This window comes from Protopterus annectens, chromosome 6.part0 (genome assembly GCF_019279795.1).
Source record: "Protopterus annectens isolate FY-2018-M chromosome 6.part0, PAN1.0, whole genome shotgun sequence".
Classification (NCBI taxonomy): domain Eukaryota; kingdom Metazoa; phylum Chordata; order Ceratodontiformes; family Protopteridae; genus Protopterus; species Protopterus annectens.
The window spans coordinates 1793271192-1793288826 of NC_056737.1; the positions used below are offsets into that span (position 1 = coordinate 1793271192).

General features: G+C 39.5%; 1 protein-coding gene across 3 annotated transcripts in view; it reads left to right on the top strand.

Annotated features, from left to right (window-relative positions):
- GULP1 (GULP PTB domain containing engulfment adaptor 1) overlaps nucleotides 1–17635 on the top strand; it is a 4195041-nt gene that overhangs the window by 3901619 nt on the left and 275787 nt on the right. The gene's annotated exons all lie outside the window — the stretch shown is intronic.

Genomic DNA, 17635 nt, shown 5'->3' on the forward strand with positions numbered 1-17635 from the left:
ATTATAAGGCATTGTCTTTATGCAATAGTAATGTGGAAAACTATGGCTAGGATATACGCATCTAGGCTGGAAAGTTTGTTACTGAAGTTAGTGGGGAGTCACTTTTATTTATTTGTTTAAGTAAGGCATCCACAGATCTTTGGAGATTGTTGCATTTCATGAGTTTGTGACAGACAAAAGAGTGTAGGGGTGCTACTTATGAGCATTCATAAGACTTGTGGTTTAGTATGTTCAAACTTTATGATGGTGATGACTGAGAAGCAAATATTGGGAGAAAGACATGCTCTGAGGAGTACTTGATTTAACATTTGCCTTTTCATATAATGCTCAAGGCAAATGGAGTGCTGTCAGATAAGGTGAGATTAGGCAGTATCCCCCATGTTGGGATTATTGGAAAACTCTCCACAGAACTACCAATTACCGCCCCATAGCTATTCTCTCTCCACTCTCCAAAGTTGTAGAGAGATGCATGCATTCTCAGGTCTCAGACTACCTCCTTTCCAATACTCAGCATGGTTTCCGACCAAACCATAGCACCACCACTGCCTTACTCTCCTTTACTAACACTATCCTTCAGCATAAAAACAATGGCTATCTCTCCTCTGCTACTTTCCTAGACCTATCTAAACCATTTGACATGGTCCCACACAGACAACTCATTTCTGTCCTCAATAACCTATCTTTCTCTCAGTCAGTCACCAACTGGTTTCAGAGTTACCTGTCTGACCGCCAACAATCCGTTGTATGGCAAAATGACATATCTCCCCAACTACCTGTCTCCATAGGGGTTCCCCAAGGATCCATCCTTGGAGCACTACTCTTCTCTGTTTTCACCAATAATCTAGCCTCTTCCACCAAACATGGCACACTCATACAATATGCAGATGACTCAACCATCATCTGCTCAGCCCAGTCCCTACCCAAACTGCAAAAAGTCACACAGGAAGCCTTTTCCTCTGTTGAAACTTGGTTATCCGATGCCCAATTAACACTCAACCCAAACAAAACTAAACTACTCATCTTCCAACCCAACAAACATACTCAAAACAACTCTCACTTTAACATCACAGCAAAAGACAACACCAATATATACCCAACTGAACACATCAAATTGCTAGGAGTGGAAATAGACAATAAACGAAAATTTGGCATTCACATATCCATGACCATAAAAAAGTCCACAAAAAACTAGGAGCGTTATACAGAAATAAGCAACTTCTCACCAAAGCAGCAAAGATTTCAGTAGCAAATTCCCACCTTATCTCCAGCCTACTTTATGCCTCTCCAATATATACCAACCTAAGGCAATGCGATCTAAGCAAGCTAGAGACCTGCTACAACAAAATCGCCCAATTCGCCACAGGGGCATCCTACCGTAGTCGCCACTGTCTCTCACTTGCTGAACTGGGCTGGCTTGAACTCCCTCACCTCCTTCAGCGGTATCAACTATCACTTGTCCACAAACTAGTAAACCATCTACTAAAAGTCCCATCCCTCCAGAATCTACTCCAACCCTATCGCACCACCAGACCACTAAGATCCAGCTACAAAAATAATTTGCAGATCACTAAAGCCAATAACTCTGCTGGTGAAGCACTATTCTCTTGTGCCATAGCCAAATTATGGAAGTCCCTTCCACCCACAATTACCTCCGTGCCATCATGCACCCACTTCAAAACATTACTAAAAGCACACCTAAAAACATGCTGGCTATGCCCTTGCAACTCCCCACTATATCATCACACACCCCATCCAACCACTACCTTTCTTTCCACTCCACTAACTACCTTGATTATAGTAATCTCAGATGCTCATAAGCCTAGTACTTGTTATACAGCAGGAACTTCTTATTGTAACATTTGTTAATGTCTGTTATGTACTTCGCAGATAAAGCTTCTAGTTGTCTACCTAGGTACTATGTTCTTCATCTGTAAATAGGTTTGTAATTAATTGCTATGTTAAATTGTTAATCTCTATGTAATCCAATGTAACTACTGTCTGTTTATTTTAACTGTGGTGCTTTTCTCCCCGGGCCTCCACTGAAAATGAACCTATGTCCAGTCGGACCCTCCCGATTAACAAATGTAAATAAATAAATAAATTGGAAAACTCTTCCAACTCATATTAGCTCATATGTAGTTCATTGGACTGGTAATTGCTGGTCTGCCAGAACATATACTGCCAATGCTGGGGATATTTGCTGTAGGTATAAAAATATTACAAGGCATGGATCATCACTGTTCCATGAGTCTTTGTTTTGGTCATTGAGAAATTGGCACAGGAAATAAATAGATTATTAGAAAGCTGGAGACTGAGTGATAACAATGGTAATATAAATTTATTTGAAAGTGACTGTGTTATTATTGGAAGATTTAGAGGGGATGTTGCCTAGAGTGCTGCAGATTACTGAAGAGTTTAGAAAGACATCAAGACTGCAGTATAATCCCAAAGCAACATGGGATAGGTAAGGGTTTAAGTGGTTGGTACAGCTGGCATATTTGAAACAAGAACAAATATTTGAATAAAAGTATATTTGTTATTGGGAAGGATTAAGAGAAAACTTGGGATGAGCTGAAAGATTTTCCAAAATTAGAAAAACAATTTCCATGGGTCCTGACAATATTCCTGGATGCCTGCTGAGATGTTTAAAGCCTCTCAGCAAAACACCTCAGTCAACTCTAAAACACAAGTCTCTGGACCAGTTATGTGCCCAATCCTATGGAAAATGGCAGTTGTGATTCTCTTACATAAAGTTGGATCCTCTATTTATCCTGGGAATTGCAGACCCTTTAGTCTCTTTATTATTATTTGCAAGACTTTGGAATGTATTATAGCTGAGCAAATAAGGGTATAGACAACCCTAGATATACATTAGTTCAGCTTTGTAAAAGAAAGATTGAACCTGTTCAACCTGTTCTTTGAAAAGATTACTGAGACAATGGATAAGGAGAATGCAGTCCACATAGAGCCTGTCTATGCCTTACCAAGACCTTGACAGTATCCCCCATGTTGGGATTATTGGAAAATTCTTCCAACTCAACATTAACCCATATGTAGGTCACCAGACTGGTAATTGCCTGTCAGCCAGAAAATATACTGGTAAGGTTGGGGATATTTGCTCTAGACATAAAATTATTACTAGTTTTGTTTGACAACACTCTGTCCTTAGCCCCTCTCCCAAAAAAAAGGACAGGCCAGCAGAAAAAGCAGGAATGATGCAGAGTCAAAAATACAATATATAAAGGTTTATTTGTAAACCCAAATAACCACAGACCGGTTTCGGCAGAATATGCCTTCCTCAGTGTGTTACAGACGAATAAACCAGCCCCTCTCCCCCTTTCTCTTTAGTACATATTTCTGTAACATAAAAGCTAATATCAAGGGACTTTGTGACATCTCCTCAAGGTCCAAAGAGGTTATAGACCCACTTTAGTCATCCCTTATTAGGCCCATCATTGAATGTAATGCACCCTTCAGCATGTACTTCTCCAAGCACCTAAACCAGCTTGAAAAACCTCAGTGTTGCCTCACCCAAAGATCTGGGGTCTCAGTACCCTCAACTACTCTAATAAACTAAAAGTTCTCTCTGCTCAGTGTCACACAGACTCCTCAGAGGTGATATCTGTTTAGTGTTCCATAGTATGAATGACCCTCCACTTTTTGAACTCCATCACCTGAATAGAACAAATGGTAAAGCAAACACCTGTCCTAGTGACCTAAACTACACTACCACATCGGCAATACCAGATGGTGGGACTAATACCTAATGCAATGTATACCCCATTTCAGTAATAGACTTACCCTACCCATCAAACAGACTACTTCTCTAGAAATCTTTAAAACCAGCCTGGACTACTGGATAGGTGATCAGAAATTTTCACCAGGAATATGTGGAGATTGTCTGCTTAATGAGGAGCACTGCTTTTTTTCCACCAGTACTATGTGATGTCACTGAGTTTCTTGATTGACTCATTTGACCGTAAGCTTAGAAAAAAGCTATGAACCTACAAGTAAAGGGAGTGCTTGACAAATTGACTAGTAGGGTGACATTCAGTGGAAAAATAGAAGTGGTAACTGTATTAGTGCTAACTTATTTGTTAAGGCATATGCAGATTAAACCAGCGATTGTGCAGATAATGGAAATATAAATGGTATGTGATAGATTCATTTGGAGAAGAAGGAAAGGTAGGAAAGATATGGAGTGTGTAAGGACCTGAGAGGTAATAGAGTATAGCATGCCTGAATTTAAAAGGTGAGCTGTAGTGGTGAATGTTATGGAAAGAGTGAGAGAGACAGAAATAGTAAGGTTAGATGGAAGGTTTAGGAGGGTAAGTGATAGGAAAGGGGGAAGGAGCATTTTCAGAAGCACAGTCAGGAATAAGGGCATTTATGAAAGAGGGGTGAGAGTGAAAGGATCAAAAGGGACTCAAAGTAATGATGTACTAATTGCTTTTAGATAAGTAAGTAAAAGTAGAATTTCTTAGTCCATTCACAGCACAGTTGTAATACCACTTTTGAACTAAATGTGTGTTCCTGCATCTTTAGTGCCTGAACTAGCTTTAAATGAGTTGTGTAGTTGGGGAAATAATGGCTTACATCTAATGTGGCAGGCTTTAACCCATGATTCACTGATTCTTTGTATGTTTCAGTTATTGGTTGCGAGAATCCCTTTAGCTGTTCTAGATTTTGGAGCATACTGCCTGTTGATAAGGTCTATTTGTATTTGGGTGATTTTGGTAATGTATTCAGGGATGTTAAGGTGCAAGCCTGAGTTAGGTTTGATACAGCTGCAGAGGAAGAAGTGAATGCTGACATGGAAGTTAAATCTAACTGTGTTTGAGGAGTAATATTTTACAGTGTTGAGGGAATGTATTGTTTTTAATTTGGGTGGGTGGAAGGAGTAGGAGGTTGGGGGATTGCCATAAATTTATTGCTTGTCATATATTGGTAGGGAGTGTAACATTGTGGTTGTTAAGGAAATGTATATTAAGACTGCACATTTGAATAGTCTGTATATTTCTGCAGCTTGTAAGATATGTAGTTATTTTTTTCTGGACTAATGAGAGAGAAGAGAATAATAAGGAGCAGTAATAGTGGACATTGTTTTGAAAGAAGGTATGGAGTATGATATGATGAGATAACCTAGGTTTTGGATTCTAAGGTTATCTGGTAAGTGTGTATCTATGCTTCAACTTCTGTGAGATGTATGACGTTAGTGGCAGTCAAGGATGTGCTGTGTGTTGCTACAGATGTGACTCAAATGGAAGAAGGTGGGTGATCTAGAAGTGTGAGGGTGGTTAGGAGAGTGTAAAGGTCTTGAGATGGGAAGTGTTTGAGAATTAGGTTTGTAACAGAAGTGAAGTGACATAAGCCTGGATTCTGCTTTATGTTACAGGATCCAGTCAGTCTGTACGTATATAATGATTGCTGCTGCTGCTAGGTGCTCTGTGCTGAGAAGATGCCTACATAACAGCAGAATCCAGTATGTTGCTGTGGCTGTGGAAGAATCAGAAAATAAGAAAACTGTTTCAGTAAATGATTTTCTTAAGGAAATGTCTACAGCAGCAGGATCTTATTATGCAAGTAGACAGGAGATCTAGAAGAAGTAATTTCAGACTGAGAATTTTGGTAGGAGAACACATCAACTTGGATGCAAGCATGCCTAATTCCCCACACTGGTGAGCCTTTCTCTGCCTGCAAAGGAGATGAATGCTGAACATCCTTTAAGCTGTGCATATATAGCACATGCCTTAAATCATAACAGATAATTGATTACTTTTGATGAAGGAAGAGCTAGTAATTCCTGGGATAAGCTTCTCCCATACCTAGTTTTCTAAATATGAACAAACATCGCTACTTGTGAGATTGTAGGACTCTGTAGCCAAATGTCTGTTTAAAGTGGGTGGTGCAGAATCCACACTATGATGCATGTATATGGGCACCTTACTCTGGATCCTGCCTTGTTTCCTAAATGTGGACAAACTCTGCTACGTGTGCATTAGCAGGATTCCATAGTGGAGGGTGTGTTCCTGCTTCACAGAGTGGGTGGTAAAGAATCCACACTGTGAGGTATGTACCTAACTTTGGGACCTACCTATTTTGCTAAATTTGGACAAACAGTACTGCTTGTGGGAAGGGATGGCCGCGGTGGTGCAGTGGTTAGCATTGCCACCTCACAGCAAGAGGTTCTCCGTTTCATTTCTCAGCTGGGGTACCTTCTGAGCGGAGTATTCATGTCCTCCCTGTGGTCGCGTGGGTTTCCTCCAGGTGCTCTGGTTTCCTCCCACATCCCAAAGACATGCTGTAGGTGGATTGGACACTCCAAATTGGCCCTAGGTGTGAGTGTGTGCATGTGATGCATGTGTGTGCTTTCTGTGGAAGGTTGGGCACCAGGCTGGCAACTTGACACCATAAAACTCCACTGCCAATCATGAGCGGACAGGTGATCCACTATGGCGACCCTTAACCGGGAAAAGCCAAAAGAAGAAGTACTGCTTGTGGGACCACAGGATTCCTCAGTGGAGAGTTTGTTCATACTTCACAAAATGGATTGTGCAAAATACACACCACAAGATACACACTTTATTCTGGGTCATACCTCATTTCCTAAATGTGGACAAATGCTGCTACTTGTGAAAAAAAATGAGAGCATCATGAGAAAAATTGTTCAAGTGCAAAGAAACCTAATTTGTACAAAGTGTACACCTCCAGAGACATATAAGGAAACAATTTTCACACAAAAGTTGGCACTTAACAGTTTGCATACTTCATATTGTTTTTGTTTGCAGTGTGCTATTTAAAGTTTTTGAATATTTATATTTCTGGGTTAAGGAATAAAACAAAACATGTTTCTCTTTTTGATGAAGCATTAAAAAGTATAGGTTCATTACATGTAAATTATGGAGTTCAAAATTCCCATCCATTGCTCTTTCTTTGGTTTTTATTACTTGTCACAAAGTATCATTTTGTGAAGGTATTTTCCTTAAGAGAATTAGATTCTTTAACCCTTTGCACTGTGTTCCATAGACCCAAACTACCACCTTTAGTTAAACTACAGGTCTAGCCAGTATTCTCAAATAGTACAGTTAGACATGATTTTATTGGCTATGTAGTCCACTGAAGCAGCGTCTGCCTATGACTTCACCTTACATTAAATGTCTTTGCAATTAAAATAATTTTTACCATACTAGCAGTCTAGTGTTCAGGTGTGCACTGTACCTTCCCATATTGGATTATCACCTGAGTGTGTGTGCTTAGGGAGTAGGTGAATAAAGTAATTTCCCTATAACTTTTTAACCCAACATAGTCTCTGAATCCTAATTCTACTTACTCATCTTCAAATCAGAAAATACAGGGAACACCAGAACTCTTCATTCCATCCTTCCCACACTCAGATTACTTTGACAGTGTTTAAATTGCTTAATGCTCAATGAACATTTTCTTTTATTTTTTGCCACTGATCCAAACCGTGACATGTATAGGTATTTATTTAATTTAGAGGCAACAGTCTCAGTACATAAAATGGACACTAATCACCCTTTTCCTCTGGCAGGACTTACACCAGACTGTTCTACCCTAACAAGTCCTCTAGTCAGGTTAGATGTGTCCTTTAGCCACCTTACCTACTCCTACACATACATATACACAGGCATGGGTTGCCAAGGTGTTAAAAAGTAGGGCATTTGTCTGCCACTCATTGAATGGCTGTTGATACTCCAGTGAAAAGTTAAGTATTATTCCATGTACATTTTGTATATGTGTGTTCTTACATTTATTTATTTTATATATTACTCTTGTTTTCTATAACCTATGCAGCTTTATGAGTAAATTAGTTTTTCTCTAATTCTTTTGCCCTGCCCAGTCATATTAGTGCCTTGCCATACCACAGACTGCTGACATGAGAAGAACTATGGTGACACTGCCATTGCATTATTTATTAGTGTCAAAGGAAAAAACTTCAAAGACCAATACACGTAAGGTTCAGGTTAAGGCACTTTAATTCTTGCGGCAAGGAGACAAAAACATGCAAATACAGAGTTTGTCAAATTAGTAGCAGGAAGTGAAACCATTATTATACTGTTTTACAAAACATTGCCCTCTAAAGCTGATGTAATTAAATACAAGCCTACTGTATTGTTTTTCACAGCAGATGTTCAATATTTTCTGCTGACATGACATTACATTTCTAGATTTGTGAGAAATTTTACAGAAAATAACATGGCCTTGGAGACCACTAGCTAGTTGCAATTATTCCTACAGTGCTGTGTCACATTTCAAGATACTCTGCCTATTCAAGCACAAAGCAAACACTGATTATAGTTCATGTTCTTCAAACAGTCTTTGTTCTACTTATCTATTCTTCCTGCAGCTGTGTATGTTCTCATAGCACAGACAGGGCTAATTGTCTAAGTTTAATAACGTTATAGAAAGCAGTATTGCTCTATTCATTATTTTTCTAACCTAGCAGAAAATCATCTGCTTCTCAGTTAATTTCCTAAGACATAAACAAGATTTTTAGCTGTGCTGACAAAATACAAGGTCAGAAAGCATTCACAGTTTATATGGATTTATGCAGCATGAAATAGAATAAATGTGTTAACCCTTTTGGGTTAAAAGCACTAATACATTAATACATATTTTTCTAACATTTCCCCCCTATTAATACTTTTATTCTACTTTCAGAAAGCATAAACAGTTTGTTTCTTCTCCTAACCTCTTCCATTCAGGATTTGCATTTAATAGAGTCATTCAGTTTAACTTATGAAAGCATTTCAGTCTTTAACAGTTCTTCAAACTCGGTACTTTGATATAAGGTTTCAGAAACTGACATGCCTATAAAATATTTGATCAATCCTTTCATGCAGGGGATACCACAACAAACACATACTCCCAACAGGAGCATACCTACATAAATGGCAATCAAGATGTTCATTAGGATGGTACCCCACCCCTCAAACCATTTCTGGAAAAAGTCCATCAGTGGGTTTGGGCCTGGTTTGGTCATGGCCGACACTTGCTGAATCACCTCAAGGTGATTGTCTATCTCGTGCTGGTTGTCAGGAATATACTAACAGCACTCTTCTTGGATTAAAGCGCATGTACCACCTCTCGCCGCTAGGGTGAAGCCAAGAGCCATGCGGTTTTGAAGCACCACAGTTCTCATGGCATTCAGTTCATCAGTTATTAATTTGAGAGCAGAAAAGGTTACATTGATCATTACTTCGAGGAGTTTAGACAGTTTTCTCAGCTCCCAAATCGATTTCACCGCTCCATATCCTGGTGATATGCCTGCCCACGTTATAACAGAGTCACTCAAGTCCATATGTATCAGTTTATCGCCCATGGAATGATGGTTTCTCCAGCCCACCTCAATCTGTCCCAATGGATTTTCAGGTTTCCTGACAGGTTTCTTGGTGACCACTCGTGCATTTCGAATTTTACCTCGAGGCAAAACTGCAGTGTGTCATATGGCCGGAACCAGGTAACCCAAAAAACAACTGCCGGACCAATTCTCAGTAACCATTTGTATGCCTTTTTGCCACACACAAAATAACAATCCTCTACTTAGTAGTAACTTTACTATTAACATATACTTGCCCTGCATGAAACATTTTCCTATCAATTATAGACAGTTGCTTAAAAAGAACATCATTATGTTGTACTTCATTAATTGTTTTATGCATCAATCCAAGAAATGAATCATAGTTTGTATTACAATAAGAACCTGCATTATTTGCTTTAATGTAACATTTGTAAGGAATTGTCACATTGCAATTGCTCCAACCCACCTGAACAGTATCATTTTTGTAAAAACACACATTTCCCTTCTGTGGAACAGACAAGTGGAATGCTATTTTATCTTGTGAATTAACAGTTGTGGTGTCATAAATTAAGTTTTCCCAGGTCTCATTGACCCCTAGGGGAACTGCAGTCATTAATATTCCCCCGTATGCTTTCGGTAAAGCTGTACAAATCCAGCAATTTGAAACATTAAAAGTCTCAGCATACACATATTTAATTGCTTGGTAAATGTTAAAGTTCGGGTGCCAGTCTATAAGTAACGCATCACGTTTATTCATTTCGGCTTGTGTGGCTGGAAAAAGGAAAGGCCACAACAAAAAGATTAATGTCACCAGTATAGTCAACAGGATGATCATGCAATACTTCTGTGGTTGTTCTGCATTCCTGTTTGCTCTGGATTTTGTCATTTTTACTCTTGTGGTGTAGCAGCAACAAGATTTTTATCTAGTTCAAAGTTTTTAACCAGTTTACAGTGTGTCAGGTGAATCCAGGATGCACGCTCCGCGATCTTGACTGCAGTGGGTGTTGGCAGTAGCACTTGGTATGGCCCTTCAACTTCGGCTTTGTCGTTTTTCTTTTTGATGACTTTCACCCAGACCCACGTGCCTGGGACTACTGCTGCTTCCAATGGTCTGGTTTGTTCTTTATCTGAAACAGAATTAAACTGCAGGAGGTGTTTATAATTCAACACTCTCCTCATATACTCAGCAAGTGTACAGTCAGCTTCCTGGTCTGCGGGTATGAGAGGTTTCCACTGAGGTATATAATATGCTCGTCCAAATAACTTCTCAAAAGGAGTCAATCCCTTTGCATTCAGAACAGTTCTCATGCTCAACAGTGCCAGGAGCAGACAGTACACACAATTTCTATGTGTCTCTTCAATAAGTTTCCTTAACTTGTTCTTCAATGTCCCATTATGCCTCTCTACCAATCCTGCAGATTGAGGGTGATGCACACAATGATTTTTTAAAGAAATCCCAAAATACTTGCTCAGTTGTTGTATAGTTTGGTTTACAAAATGTGTGCCATTGTCACTGTAGATCTTTTCCGGTATGCCAAATCTAGGAATAGTTTCTTTAACAAGGGTTTTCGCAACAGTGGCTGCGTCTGGACTTTTGGTCGGAAAAGCTTCCACCCATTTGGAAAACATATCTACAATGACAAGACAATACTTTTTATTTTCGTATTTGTTCAGTTCTATGAAATCCATACAGATAGTATGGAACGGATACGGTGGTATAGGGAAACTCCCTTGCTTGGGCTTTAATGCCCCTTGTGTATGATGTTTATTACAAACGTGACATGACAAACAAAAATTTTTTGTGTAGTTTATAAATCCATATGTTGTGAACACTCGGTTCACTAACTGTACCATCCCCCCTGTTGAGACATGGCATTGCCCATGGCTCAACAAAGCTGCATATCTAAACAAGTTAGATGGCAATATCGGTTTTCCCTCTTTGGAGATGTACAGCCCTTCCTTGAGAATTGCTCCCCATTTTATCCATCTTTGTTTCTCAATCTGCATAGTAAGTGTCTGCATTGTTTTTAACATTTCTAAGTCTAAAATCTCAGAAGGTTGTAATTCCTCATTCAAAAGAAATGCTTCTGAAGTTGCCTGTTTTGCAGCTGTAACAGCCCTTGCATTACCTTGCTTGGTATGAGCTATGCATTTACAAATAGCTACTTTCTGAGGTAACTGAATAGATTCTAAAAGATCTAAAATAAACTGTGCATGATTGATTTGTTTGCCAGTAGATGTTATCATTCCTCGATTTTTACACTGTTGCGCAAAAACATGTACAGTAGAAAAAGCGTACTGGCTATCAGTAAAAATGTTCACACATTTACCCTTTGCTAAGGTACATGCCCGTGTCAAGGCAATCAGCTCTGCTGCTTGTGCAGATAAGTTGTGTGGTAAAGATTTTGCTTCTACAATCTCAGTATCAGAAACTACTGCATATCCTACTAGGTTCTGTCCTGTGGGACCCCTTTTGCATGAGCCGTCCACGTAGTATGTCACCTCGGCATCATCCAAGGGAACATCCGTAAGATCTTTTCTAGGCAGTGTCTATTGCTCAATCTCCTGCAGGCAGCTGTGCGGTGTGCCATCTGCAGGAGTTGGAAGCAAGGTAGATGGATTTAAGGTTGTGCATCATTCAATTTTCATATGCGGTTGGCTCAACAATATAGTCATACAGGATAGATGCCTAGCAGGAGAAAGATATGCTACTTTTTCTTGCAGTAAAATAATCGCGACTGCATGAGGCACTATCAATGTGAGAGGGTGGAACAACACTACTGAAGACGAAGCCTGCACTGCCATTGCAGCTGCGACTACTGCTTGTACACAGTGGGGTAAAGACCGCGCCACTGGGTCCAGTTGTGATGAATAGTAAGCAATGGGGTGTTGCTTGTCCCCAGGCTGTTGTGTCAGCACTGATGTCATATAACCTTGCTTACAATCTACAGTTTGGAAAAATCGTTTATGATAGTTTGGTAATCCTAAAACTAATAAGGATGCTATCAACTGTTTTAATTTACAGAAAGCAGATTCTGCTTCTGGTGTCCATTGTAATAAATCTTGTGCTGCCATAGGCTTCTTGTATATCAAGTTAGTCAGAGGTGCAGATTCCAAGGCATAGTTTGGAATCCAGCTTCAATAAAAGTTGGTCGTACCCAGGAAGGACATCATTTCCTTCTTGGTAGTGGGTTTCAGTGCTTGTAAAATTGCTATTTTTCTGTCCTCATCTAATGTTCTGCCCTCTATGGATATTACATATCTTAAGTATCCAACTTGCTTTCTCCAAAGCTGCAATTTGTTTTTATTTACTTTATGTCCCTGAGTGGCTAAAAATTGTAACAATGCTATGGTATCTTTACAGTCTTGCTGGGTGGGGGCTGCCAGCAGGATGTCATCAACATAAAGTAAAATCTGACTGCCTCTCGGTGGGGTAAATCCCGCCAAGTTGCTTGCCATCTCTTGTGAGAATATTGTCGGACTTTCACAATATCCTTGTGGTAGTTGCATGTATGTGTACCTTTTCCCCTGAAATGTGAATGCAAACCAATGTTGGCTGTCAGGGTGTATTGGTATCGAAAAGACGCATATTTCTGTTGAGGTTTCAAGTCATTCAACAGGGTGTGTGGATCTGGCACTGTAGGTGCCCTTGGTATTACTGCATCATTTACAGCTTGCAAATCTTAGACCATAAGCCATTCTCCATTTGCTTTCCTAACAGTAAATAAGGGTGTGTTACATGGTGAATCAGGTGATTCCACCAGTACTCCTTCCTTAAGTAAAGCTGCTATAATAGGTTTGATTCCTACCTCTGCATCTTTTCTCAAGGGATACTGTCTGTTTTGTGGTCTGAATGCTGACTTTGGCATGATATTAACTGGTCCTGCTGTACGAATAAGTCCTACATCTGATTTGCCTGTTGAACAGAGAGTTTCTGGTATGCTTTGTAAGGCATCTTCTTCCTCTTCTGATAAGAGTGCTAATCAGCTGTCCTCGCTAGACTGCAAGTGTACAGCTGAGTGTGTCTGTGTTATCCAATTTAACTTCTGCTTTTGTACTCCTTATTCTGACAGTTCTAACTCTGTCTGTTTTTCCCATCCTGTGACTTTTTCTCCTAAGTCTGCCCATTTTACATTTTTGTCCTTAGTTAAGCTTACATGTGGTAATCGATTAGATTTATAAAGTGCAAAGAACTCCTGGGGTAATGAACAGCTAACTACACTGTTCCCTTCCATATCCCAATACAGATTACGTAATACTAATCTGTTTGCCCGGTTTTTAAACAACTCTTGCTCATATTCTTTGTCAGGTCCTGGTGTGCCACAATAATACAGAGTACAGTGCAACAAATGTTGTTTATCAGTGTCAAGGGAGGGGAACTTGCTGATGGCTACATTCATCAGCTCTTCAAGTTACTGTCCCTGGACCAGTCATAACCAAGTCCTGGCTGTACCAATAAAATGTTTCTCCCTCCGATCGCACTGCAAAAGTATCAATTTGTCACTGTGCTTCCATACCCTGCATAGTTGGAACTACTGCTATGCCAAATAGCTGCATAAGGTCTCTGCCCAAGAGGTTTACTGGGCATTTTGCAGAAACAACAATTTTGCTTTTCTGGGTTAATCCTGAAACAGGATCAGTTATTACAATATTATGGGAGGGGGGCTCCCGATACAGCTGTCCATTAGCTGATTTCACTAATATGTAATCAGGTGACTCTGAGTTCTCTGGCAGTTTGGAGGGATGTATCAGGGTCCGTGAGGCCCCTGAGTAGCACAAAAATGTGACTTCCTCCCTTCTACCAGGAGTGTAACTTCTGGTTTCGTGTCTGCTAAATAGAGCTCTAAGCTTAATAAAGCCAAATCTAAAATTTCATTTTCTTCATTATCCGTGACTTTTTGCACTTCCTCTATTTCTTCTGTCACATCCTCTACTCCCTTTATCACATTTGCATTTATCTTTTCTCGGTTATTCTCTTCTAATGATTCCTGGCTATCATATAGTCAGTCCTCACCCTCTTTATCTTCTGTGGTTGCCTTCTTGTTTTTCTTGCAATCCTTTGCCAAGTGTCCCTTTTTACCGCATTTAAATCACTCCCCCCTTTTCTTTCGCCCTTCAAAGTCCTCTGATCATTGATCAGACTGTTTGTTTCCCTGGGCATTTTTCTTGCCCTTTTTCCTGGACTGTACTACATATACTTCTGCTCCATCTTCTACAGAAAACACTTGGGCTTTCTTTTTCTTTTTGCTATTAAAATGCCTCTCGGCATGTCTAGCATATTCAAGTAGTGACTGTAGTCTACTTGTACGATGATCTACCATGTGCTTTGTAATAAAGCTGCTTATGGGTGCAATACTGCCTTTTAAAAATGCATTCTTTAACTGCTGCTCATATGGGGAATCATGTGTTTGATCTTTGGGTACCTGCATTCCACAATAGTTATTAAAACACTCTAATAGTCTGGCATAATATCTGTCAACAGTTTCACCTTCTTGTTGGATGCATTGATTAATGCAAGTCCAGTCTGCCCTAGGCTTCCATTTCTCAGAGATTTGGTCTGTAAGACCTTTCACTCTGTTGTCTAACTCTGCGCTGCTATGTGGGAGGGGTTTGTGTTCTGCGTCATGGGGATTCAAGTTGCCACTGATCATGTGCCAATCTGGTCCCACAATTTGTCTGACTACTTTTTCTACTTCTTCTCTGTTTAAGTTATAACTTAACCTCATGCCTTGTAAGTCTTCTAAAAATTTTCTAAAATTAACTTTCGGATGGGGAATTCCCTCAGTGGCTTTCCGGATATCTTCTGGTGTCCACGGTCTGTATACTAAGAGAGTTGGGTCCTGTCCTTCTTGTCCTGCCTGAGGATTAGGTACTTCTATGAGTGGGCATAACTCTTCTTCACTCATAGACCGCAAATTTCTATTTATTTGATACAATTCAATATCCCCTCTTGAGTTACGTGTTCGAGACCTAGTCTCGACAGGATCTCTGACAAACGGTTTTGGTTTTGCAGGAATGGCAGGATATCATGAGGGTGGACCAGCTTGTCCACTTGCTTCATATTCTGGTAAGGGAAGTGGAGGGGGCGGAGGGGCCAATGCTATTACTAAGTTATTATCCTCTTTATCTAAAAACATTGTTTTTGAATTATTGCTCTTTTGTTCCCTACGGTTTGCTTCCTCAATCCACCTGTGTGCCTAAGGAATTCCTAATTAACGTTGCTTTTTTACCCAACCTCTGGAATTGGTTTTAAGCTGTTTGACAAGTTTAACAAGCGAGGATTTCTCTAATTTGCCATCAAATTCATACTTATTAACCCATTTTGAGTAGTATTTAACATTATCGGCACATTGTGATTGCATAAATTTCGCGTCTTCGGTTAACGGTGGAGTTTGGGATATTTTTGTGTACTTAGTTCCCATTTTGTTCTAACCTTTAAAATGTTACGTAACCCTTCTTATCTTTTACGTGGTACCACAGGGTTTTTTATAGTCTCTCCAGAATGACTACCTACCTATTCTGTTTCCCTGATCTATGACAAGACAGCAAACTTTTTGTCCCTGATCTGTACAAGACAAATTTTCTGACAAAACAATGCTAATCAAGTCCCTGATCTAAAGCAGAAAAAGGTAAATCTCACCTTACCTGAGCTTTCGTGATTGATCGCCTGGTTTGAGGTAAACCCATCCTTCAGTCACAGATCAGAAAGTGGCTGGCCTCTTTTGTACGACAATTCAGTCAGAGGTCTTTTCAAGTAAGAAGAACCGATGTGGTTTCTTCCCAGTACGGTTTCAAGCCACCTGGTCTGTCTGATCCGGGGCGAAGTGAAGGTTTCCGGTCCAAAGGACCAATCTGTCTAAAGAAAAAACTTCAAAGACCAATACACGTAAGGTTCAGGTTAAGGCACTTTAATTCTTGCGGCAAGGAGACAAAAACATGCAAATACAGAGTTTGTCTGATTAGTAACAGGAAGTGAAACCATTATTGTACTGTTTTACAAAGCATTGCCCTCTAAAGCTGACGTAATTAAATACAAGCCTACTATATTGTTTTTCACAGCAGATGTTGTTCAATATTTTCTGCTGACATGACATTACATTTCTAGATTTGTGAGAAATTTTACAGAAAATAACATGGCCTTGGAGACCACTAGCTAGTTGCAATTATTCCTACAGTGCTGTGTTAACATTTCAAGGTACTCTGCCTATTCAGGCACAAAGCAAACACTGATTATAGTTCATATTCTTCAAACAGTCTTTGTTCTACTTATCTATTCTTTCTGCAGCTGTGTATGTTCTCATAGCACAGACAGGGCTAATTGTCTAAGTTTAATAACATTATAGAAAGCAGTATTGTTCTATTCATTATTTTCCTAACCTAGCAGAAAATCATCTGCTTCTCAGTTAATTTTCTAAGACATAAACAAGATTTTTAGCTGTGCTGACAAAATACAAGGTCAGAAAGCATTCGCAGTTTATATGGATTTATGCAGCATGAAATAGAATAAATGTGTTAATCCTTGTGGGCCTTTAAAAGCACTAATACACACATTAATACATATTTTTCTAACAATTACTTTATCCAGTATGCTTTTTAACAGGACTATTCCCATTGAAAATGGTGTTCCCTTTCAGGGTAGATTCATCCCTGCTTCAGACTTAGGAACAATTTTATTTTGTTAGAGTAGTCATTTATGCCGAACATCTTGTTTTTGATATGTGTGAAGAAGCCAGATTACCAAGAAGGGAGCACACATCAGTACAGACAGGAGGAGAGCAACAAACGTTTTATTACTTCAGGGTGGGAAGAGGCAAATGAGCCATCAGGAAGGAACCACATCATGAAGGTTACCTAAGTAGTAAATAACACAAATTGAAGCTTGTTTTGTGAAAATACCTGATCTACATTGCCAGGATATTTTCTTTATGAAAATATTAAAGGAGCAAGACACAAGTTTTATAGAATGTGTTACATATAGCAGTTCATTTTTCACCTTACAGTCTCTTTTCTATGTTTAATTAATTTTACTTATCCTTACTTATCATGTGTTCTTCCATTAATTCTCCCCTCCCCATTACTGATCCAAGCTGCCCCAGGCCTTCATCATGGCCAGTCATCATAATAGTCATCCTAATTCCATGTTGAGTTGTTTATGATTGTGTGAAGCTTTCCATACTCTCAGGTGGAAGGACTAGACCTTTCAGGGAGTTTGACCTTCCTATCCATTAGATAATGATCTGTGCTACCTCAATAGTTCGCTTCAACTGAGGTCAGGAATGAAGTGTCATGTTGCTAAAAGGCCAGCTATGAGCA